A 9,177-nucleotide genomic window follows, 5' to 3' on the forward strand; every position below is an offset into this window, starting at 1 on the left:
ACTCCAGACAGCAGCATGTACTTGGCGTTCAACGCCAAGTTACGTCGTCAATTTCCGAATAAAGTATAGACTATTATATATTGCTGGAAAGCTCTGGATGTCTAATTTCCAACGCCGTTGAGAGCGCGCCATTTGGAGTTCTGTAGCTCCAGAAAATCCATTTCGAGTGCACGGAGGTCAGATTCCAACAGCATCAGCAGTCCTTTTGTCAGCCTTTTTTAGAGTTTTGCTCAAGTCCCTCAATTTCAGCCAGAAATTACCTGAAATCACAGAAAAACACACAAACTCATAGTAAAGTCCAGAAATGTGAATTTAACATAAAAACTAATGAAAACATCCCTAAAAGTAGCTTGAACTTACTAAAAACTACCTAAAAATAATGCCAAAAAGCGTATAAATTATCCGCTCATCAACTGTGACGAGCTTCAAACTCCTGAAGGCTGGGCGTTAGTGACAGATGCAAAAGAATCAAGGGATTCTATTCCAACTTGATTGAGAACCGACAGATGATTAGCCGTGCTGTGACAGAGCATTTGGACCATTTTCACTGAGAGGATGGGATGTAGCCATCGGCAAGGGTGATGCCTCCAGATGATTAGCCATGCAGTGACAGCGCATAGGACCATTTTCCCGAGAGGATGAAAAGTAGCCATTGACGACGGTGATGCCCTACATACAGCTTGCCATGGAAAGGAGTAAGAAGGATTGGATGAAAGCAATAGGAAACAGAGATTCGGGAGGATTCTAGCATCTCCACACGCCTATCTGAAATCCCCACTATTGATTTACATAAGTATTTCTATCCTATTTTATTTTCTGTTTATTATTAATTTTCGAACTCAACATAAACCAATTTAATCTGCCTAACTGAGATTTACAAGGTGACCATAGCTTGCTTCATACCAGCAATCTCTGTGGGATCGACCCTTACTCACGTAAGGTATTACTTAGATGACCCAGTACACTTGCTGGTTAAGTTGAACGGAGTTATGATCACACCAGGGATTATTAAGATCCCAATTCATCACACCATGATCTCTTTGGGGTATTTTTGATTTCATACAAATACAAAGAGACCAACTTTGAGGATCACAATTTCGTCCACCAGCTAGAACCCAAAGCCGCAGCATTCTCTGATCTGTAATATTCAACCTTGTCTGTTACATTTTGAGTAGGATCATGAAGGAGAATGAACTGCATGAGCTTCACCCTCAATCAGAATGGATCCACACTAACCTTGGGGTTCAAATCTAAAGGAGAATTGGCGACCTCTCAACCGACGTCAATCACAGGCAGCCTACCATAGAAGAAATCATTCACAGTTGAAGAAGACAGTAACACTAGAGTTGATCCAGAAGGATAAAGCATCTCCAAGCCTTAACCATCTTCTTATCATTGCAAATAGGTCAACCTAGTTAAGATCTCTTTATTCTCTTTTATGCATTTAAGCAATCAAATCCAACAACTCTTCTATTTGCCTGATTAAGATCTACAAGATAAGAATAGCTTACTTCAAACCACAATCCTCGTGGGATCGACCCTGACTTGCTCAGGTATTACTTGGAGGACCCAGTGCACTTGCTGGTTCAGTTGTACGAAGTGTGGAAATTCGTGCACCATCCATTCAGGAGCTGAGAAGAACCAGCCCTTGATCCCCTTTGGTCGTTCAACGCACCTTAGGAGAGCATTGCTGGCGTTGAACGTAAGACAGGGAGTAGTCTGGGTATTCAATGCCCCTTAGGGAGCATGGGCTGGTATTGAACGCCAGTAAAGGACCAATCTGAGCATTCAACGCCCCCTATGGAGCAACCAAACCCAATGTTTTAGCCCCCAATGGGCGTTCAACGGCCATTCCTAACGTTGAATACCAGGCAGGGGCAGGCAGCTCGAGCTTTGAATTTGTCTCAACAAGTGGGTCCCATACAAACCCCACCTACCCTACCCTATTTTCCCTCTTTAACATACACAATCCCCTTTCTCTCCTCCCAAAACCCATCATAAATCCCATCATTCAATTTCCCACCAACCCCACCCACTTCAAATTCAAACCTTTCCCACCTATCTTTTCCCCACATAGCCGAACCCTAAACCCCAGCAACCCTATAAATTCCCCCTCATACAACCCTTTATATATATATATATATCGTACACACTCTTCTTCTTCCCTCTTCAAACCCTACTTGGCCAAAGCCTTCTCCTCCTTCCCCTCTATATTTTCTTCTTTCTTCTACTACTCTACTTCTCTTTTGTTATTATTTGCTCAAGGATGAGCAAACATCTTAAGTTTGGTATTGGAAAAGCTCTACTTTTTGCCCTCCATTCCTAAGTATGGCACCAAAGACTAGCGAATCCTTAAGAAAGAGGAAGGGAAAAGCCCCTGCTTCCGCTTTCAAACCTTAGAAATAATGGAGATTCCTCACCAAAGTGCATCACGATCACTTCTATGCTGTGGTAAGGCCCAAAAAGGGGATTCTCGAGGTCCCCTTCAAGCTCAAAAAAGGGGTGTATCCGGAGATCCAACAATAAATCTGGAGAAGGAATTAGGAAATTCTGACTAATCCTGTTTCAAAGGTCAAAACACTGATGGTGCAAGAATTCTTCGAAAACTTTTGGATTTTAACCCGGAAAGTGTGATAGTGGTGCTTGGTGTGCGAAATTGTGATCACTACTTTTCACAACTCAAATAATCCCTAGTAATGGCCCAAGAACTTGGTGCTCAATACCATGGCATAAACATAACTTTGCACAACTAACCAGCAAGTGCACTGGGTCGTCCAAGTAATAAACCTTACGCGAGTAAGGGTCGATCCCACGGAGATTGTTGGTATGAAGCAAGCTATGGTCACCTTGTAAATCTTAGTCAGGCAGACTCAAATGGGTATAGTGATATACGAATAAAGCATAAAGATAAAGATAGAGGTACTTAAGTAATTCATTGGTAGGAACTTCAGATAAGCGTATGAAGATGCCTTCCCTTCCGTCTCTCTGCTTTCCTACTGTCTTCATCCAATCCTTCTTACTCCTTTCCATGGCAAGCTTATGCAAGGGTTTCACCGTTGTCAGTAGCTACCTCCCATCCTCTCAGTGAAAACGTTCCTATGCTCTGTCACAGCATAGGCTAATCATCTGTCGGTTCTCGGTCAGGCCGGAATAGAATCCAGTGATTCTTTTGCGTCTGTCACTAATGCCCCGCCTGCTAGGAGTTTGAAGCACGTCACAGTCATTCAATCATTGAATCCTACTCAGAATACCACAGACAAGGTTAGACCTTCCGGATTCTCTTGAATGCTGCCATCAGTTCTAGCCTATACCACGAAGATTCCGGTTAAAGAATCCAAGAGATATTCACCCAATCTAAGGTAGAACGGAGGTGGTTGTCAGTCACACGTTCATAGGTGAGAATGATGATGAGTGTCACGGATCATCACATTCATCAAGTTGAAGAACAAGTGATATCTTGGACAAAGAACAAGCGGAATTGAATAGAAGAACAATAGTAATTGCATTAATACTCGAGGTACAGCAGAGCTCCACACCTTAATCTATGGTGTGTAGAAACTCCACCGTTGAAAATACATAAGAACAAGAGTGATCATTGGTTTCGGCCCCAGAGAGGGAACCAGAAGAACCAAGATGAGAATACAATAGTAAAAGGTCCTATATATAGAGAACTAGTAACCTAGGGTGTACAGAGATGAGTAAATGACATAAAAATCCACTTCCGGGCCCACTTGGTGTGTGCTTGGGCTGAGCAATGAAGCAATTTCGTGTAGAGACTCTTTTTGGAGTTAAACGCCAGCTTTTATGCCAGTTTGGGCGTTTAACTCCCATTTAGGTGCCAGTTCCGGCGTTTAACGCTGGAATTTCTGAGGGTGACTTTGAACGCCAGTTTGGGCCATCAAATCTTGGGCAAAGTATGGACTATTATATATCGCTGGAAAGCCCAGGATGTCTACTTTCCAATGCCGTTCAGAGCGCGCCAATTGGGCTTCTGTAGCTCCAGAAAATCCACTTCGAGTGCAGGGAGGTCAGAATCCAACAGCATCTGCAGTCCTTTTCAGTCTCTGAATCAGATTTTTGCTCAGGTCCCTCAATTTCAGCCAGAAAATACCTGAAATCACAGAAAAACACACAAACTCATAGTAAAGTCCAGAAAAGTGAATTTTAACTAAAAAATAATAAAAATATACTAAAAACTAAACCAAATATACTAAAAACATACTAAAAACAATGCCAAAAAGTGTACAAATTATCCGCTCATCACAACACCAAACTTAAATTGTTGCTTGTCCCCAAGCAACTGAAAATCAAATAAGATAAAAAGAAGAGAATATACTATAGACTCCAAATTATCAATGAAACTTAGCTCCAAATTAGATGAGCGGGACTAGTAGCTTTTTGCCTCCGAACAGTTTTGGCATCTCACTTTATCCTTTGAAATTCAGAATGATTGGCTTCTTTAGGAACTAAGAATCCAGATAGTGTTATTGATTCTCCTAGTTAAGTATGATGATTCTTGAACACAGCTACTTATTGAGTCTTGGCCGTGGCCCAAAGCACTCTGTCTTCCAGTATTACCACCGGATACATACATGCCACAGACACATAATTGGGTGAACCTTTTCAGATTGTGACTCAGCTTTGCTGGAGTCCCCAATTAGAGGTGTCCAGGGTTCTTAAGCACACTCTTTTTGCCTTGGATCACAACTTTATTTCTTTCTTTTTTTTCTTTCTATTTCTCTTCTCTTTTTTTTTTCGTCTCTTTTTTTTCTTTTTTTTTTGTATTCACTGCTTTTTCTTGCTTCAAGAATCATTTTTATGATTTTTCAGATCCTCAGTAACATGTCTCCTTTTTCATCATTCTTTCAAGAGCCAACAATTTTAACATTCATGAACAACAAATTCAAAAGACATATGCACTGTTCAAGCATACATTCAGAAAACAAAAGTATTGCCACCACATCAAACTAATTAAGCTAGTTTTAAAGATGAATTCGAAATCCTGTACTTCTTGTTCTTTTGTGATTAAAAACAGTTTTCATTTAAGAAATGTGATGGATTCATAGGACATTCATAACTTTAAGGCATAGACACTAAGACACTAATGATCATAAGACACAAACATGGATGAACATAAGCATAAAAATTCGAAAAAAAATAAGAAAATAAAGAACAAGGAGATTAAAGAACGGGTCCACCTCAGTGATGGCGGCTTGTTCTTTCTCTTGAAGGTCTTATGGAGTGCTTGAGCTCCTCAATGTCTCTTCCTTGTCTTTGTTGCTCCTCTCTCATGATTCTTTGATCTTTTCTAATTTCATGGAGGAGGATGGAATATTCTTGGTGCTCCACCCTTAGTTGTCCCATGTTGGAACTCAATTCTCCTAGGGAGGTGTTGATTTGCTCCCAATAGTTTTGTGGAGGAAAGTGCATCCCTTGAGGTATCTCAGGGATTTCATGATGAGTGGGATCTCTTGTTTGCTTCATCCTTTTCTTAGTGATGGGCTTGGGGTCATGCCTTCTCAGTTGAACCGGCTTCCCTCTTGAATCTCTCTTTCATTGAACGCCCTCTTCATAAATGTCTATGAGGACTTGGTCCAACCTTTGATCAAAGTTGACCCTTCTTCATGGCCACAACTTCATAGAAGTGGTCTTGATGCACCCTTGAGATGAATCTCTCCATCTCCCATGACTCGGAGGAGGAGGCTTTTGCCTTCCCTTTCCTCTTTCTAGAGGTTTCTCCGGCCTTGGATGCCATAAATGGTTATGGAAAAATAAAAAGCAATGCTTTTACCACACCAAACTTAAAAGGTTTGCTCGTCCTCGAGCAAAAGAAGAAAGAAGAGAGTAGAAGAAGAAGAAATGGAGGAGATGGAGGTGGCTTTGTGGTTCGGCCTTAATGGGTGGGTTTGGGTGGGAGAGTGGTTTGAATTTTGAATGGTGAGGTAGATGGGGTTTTATGAAGGATGGATGTGAGTGGTGGGGTTGGTGGGGATCCTGTGGGGTCCACAGATCCTGAGGTGTCAAGGAAAAGTCATCCCTGCACCAAATGGCATGCAAAATCACGTTTTGAGCCAATTCTGGCGTTAAACGCCGGGCTGGTGCCCATTTCTGGCGTTTAACGCCAGGTTCTTGCCCTTTTCTGGCGTTTAACGCCAGTCTGGTGCCCCTTTCTGGCGTTAAACGCCCAGAATGGTGCCAGACTGGGCGTTAAACGCCCACCTGCTAGCCTTACTGGCGTTTAAACGCCAGTAAGTTCTTCCTCCAGGGTGTGCTATTTTTCTTCCTGTTTTTCATTCTGTTTTTGCTTTTTCAATTGATTTTGTGACTTCTCATGATCATCAACCTACAAAAAAACATAAAATAACAAAAGAAAATAGATAAAATATAACATTGGGTTGCCTCCCAACAAGCGCTTCTTTAATGTCAGTAGCTTGACATATGGCTCTCATGGAGCCTCACAAATGATCAGAGCAATGTGGGAACCTCCCAACACCAAACTTAGAGTTTGAATGTGGGGGTTCAACACCAAACTTAGAGTTTGGTTGTGGCCTCCCAACACCAAACTTAGAGTTTGACTGTGGGGGCTTTGTTTGACTCTGATTTGAGAGAAGCTCTTCATGCTTCCTCTCTATGGTGACAGAGGGATATCCTTGATCCTTAAACACAAAGGATTCTTCATTCATTTGAATGATCATTTCGCCTCTATCAACATCAATCATAGCCTTTGCTGTGGCTAAGAAGGGTCTGCCAAGGATGATGGTTTCATCCATGCACTTCCCAGTCTCTAGGACTATGAAATCAGCAGGGATGTAATGGTTTTCAATCTTCACCAAAACATCCTCTACAAGTCCATGAGCTTGTTTTCTTGAGTTGTCTGCCATCTCTAATGAGATTCTTGCAGCTTGCACCTCAAAGATCCCTAGCTTCTCCATTACAGAGAGAGGCATGAGGTTTACACTTGACCCTAAGTCACACAGAGCCTTCTTGAAGGTCATGGTGCCTATGGTACAAGGTATTGAAAACTTCCCAGGATCTTGTCTCTTTTGAGGTAATTTCTGCCTAGACAAGTCATCCAGTTCTTTGGTGAGCAAGGGAGGTTCATTCTCCCAAGTCTCATTTCCAAATAACTTGTCATTTAGCTTCATGATTGCTCCAAGGTATTTAGCAACTTGCTCTTCAGTGACATACTCATCCTCTTCAGAGGAAGAATACTCATCAGAGCTCATGGAAGGCAGAAGTAAGTCCAATGGAATCTCTATGGTCTCATTTTGAGCCTCAGATTCCCATGGTTCCTCATTGGGGAACTCAATGGAGGTCAGTGCACGCCCACTGAGGTCTTCCTCAGTGGCGTTCACTTCCTCTCCTTCTTCTCCAAATTCGGCCATGTTGATGGCCTTGCACTCTCCTTTTGGATTTTCTTCTGTGTTGCTTGGGAGAGTACTAGGAGGGAGTTCAGTAACTTTCTTGCTCAGCAGTCCCACTTGTGCCTCCAAGTTCCTAATGGAGGACCTTGTTTCAGTCATGAAACTTTGAGTGGTTTTGATTAGATCAGAGACCATGGTTGCTAAGTCAGAGGGGTTCTGCTTAGAATTCTCTGTCTGTTGCTGAGAAGATGATGGAAACGGCTTGCCATTGCTAAACCTGTTTCTTCCACCATTATTGTCGTTGAAACCTTGTTGAGGTCTCTGTTGATCCTTCCATGAGCAATTTGGGTGATTTCTCCATGAAGAATTATAGGTGTTTCCATAGGGTTCTCCTAGGTAATTCACCTCTTCCATTGAAGGGTTCTCAGGATAATAGGCTTCTTCTTCAGATGAAGCATTCTTAGTACTGCTTGGTGCATTTTGCATTCCAGACAGACTTTGAGAAATCAAATTGACTTGTTGAGTCAATATCTTGTTCTGAGCCAATATGGCATTCAGAGTATCAATCTCAAGAACTCTTTTCTTCTGATTTGTCCCATTGTTCACAGGATTCCTTTCAGAAGTGTACATGAATTGGTTATTTGCAACCATTTCAATTAGTTCTTGAGCTTCTGTAGGCGTCTTCTTCAGATGAAGAGATCCTCCAGCAGAGCTATCCAAAGACATCTTGGACAGTTCAGAGAGACCATCATAGAAAATACCTATGATGCTCCATTCAGAAAGCATGTCAGAAGGACATTTTCTGATCAATTGTTTGTATCTTTCCCAAGCTTCATAGAGGGATTCTCCATCCTTCTGTCTGAAGGTTTGGACTTCCACTCTAAGCTTACTCAATTTTTGAGGTGGAAAGAATTTTGCCAAGAAGGCATTGACTAGCTTTTCCCATGAGTCCAGGCTTTCTTTAGGTTGAGAGTCCAACCATGTCCTAGCTCTGTCTCTTACAGCAAAAGGGAATAGCATAAGTCTGTAGACCTCAGGGTCAACCCCATTAGTCTTGACAGTGTCACAGATTTGCAAGAACTCAGCCAAAAACTGATGAGGATCTTCCAATGGAAGTCCATGGAACTTGCAATTCTGTTGCATTAGAGAAACTAATTGAGGCTTAAGCTCAAAGTTGTTTGCTCCAATGGCAGGGATAGAGATGCTTCTCCCATAAAAGTTGGGAGTAGGTGCAGTAAAGTCACCCAGCACCTTCCTTACATTGTTGGCATTGTTGTTGTTTTCGGCTGCCATGTGTTCTTCTTTGAAGAATTCTGTTAGGTCCTCTGTAGAGAGTTGTGCCTTAGCTTCTCTTAGCTTTCGCTTCAAGGTCCTTTCAGGTTCAGGGTCAGCTTCAACAAGAATGCTTTTGTCTTTGTTCCTGCTCATATGAAAGAGAAGAGAACAAGAAAATGTGGAATCCTCTATGTCACAGTATAGAGATTCCTTGAGGTGTCAGAGGAAAAGAAAAGTAGAAGACAGAAGTAGAAAATTCGAACTTATCAAAGAAGATGGAGTTCGAATTTTACATTAAGGAATAGTGTCAGTCCATAAATAGAAGGATGTGAGAAGAAGGGAAGTAATTTTCGAAAATTAAGTAAAGGATTTTGAAAATATTTTTGAAAAACACTACTTGATTTTCGAAAATGAAAGTGGAAAAGAAATCAAGTGTTTTTTTGAAAAAGATTTTGAAATTAGAAATCAAAAAGATTTGATTGAAAACTATTTTGAAAAAGATGTGGTTAAGAAGATATGATTAGTTTTAAAAAGATGT

At 41.5% G+C, this 9,177-nt stretch overlaps 1 non-coding gene across 1 annotated transcript; it reads left to right on the forward strand.

The window, feature by feature from the left end:
* Window positions 1-8,144: 8,144 nt before the first annotated feature.
* Window positions 8,145-8,252, forward strand: LOC130937346 (small nucleolar RNA R71). Its single transcript, XR_009068568.1, has one exon. It is a non-coding gene; the product is annotated as a small nucleolar RNA R71 (small nucleolar RNA).
* Window positions 8,253-9,177: the final 925 nt, after the last annotated feature.

Source organism: Arachis stenosperma, chromosome 6, assembly GCF_014773155.1.
Source record: "Arachis stenosperma cultivar V10309 chromosome 6, arast.V10309.gnm1.PFL2, whole genome shotgun sequence".
Taxonomy (NCBI): Eukaryota; Viridiplantae; Streptophyta; class Magnoliopsida; order Fabales; family Fabaceae; genus Arachis; species Arachis stenosperma.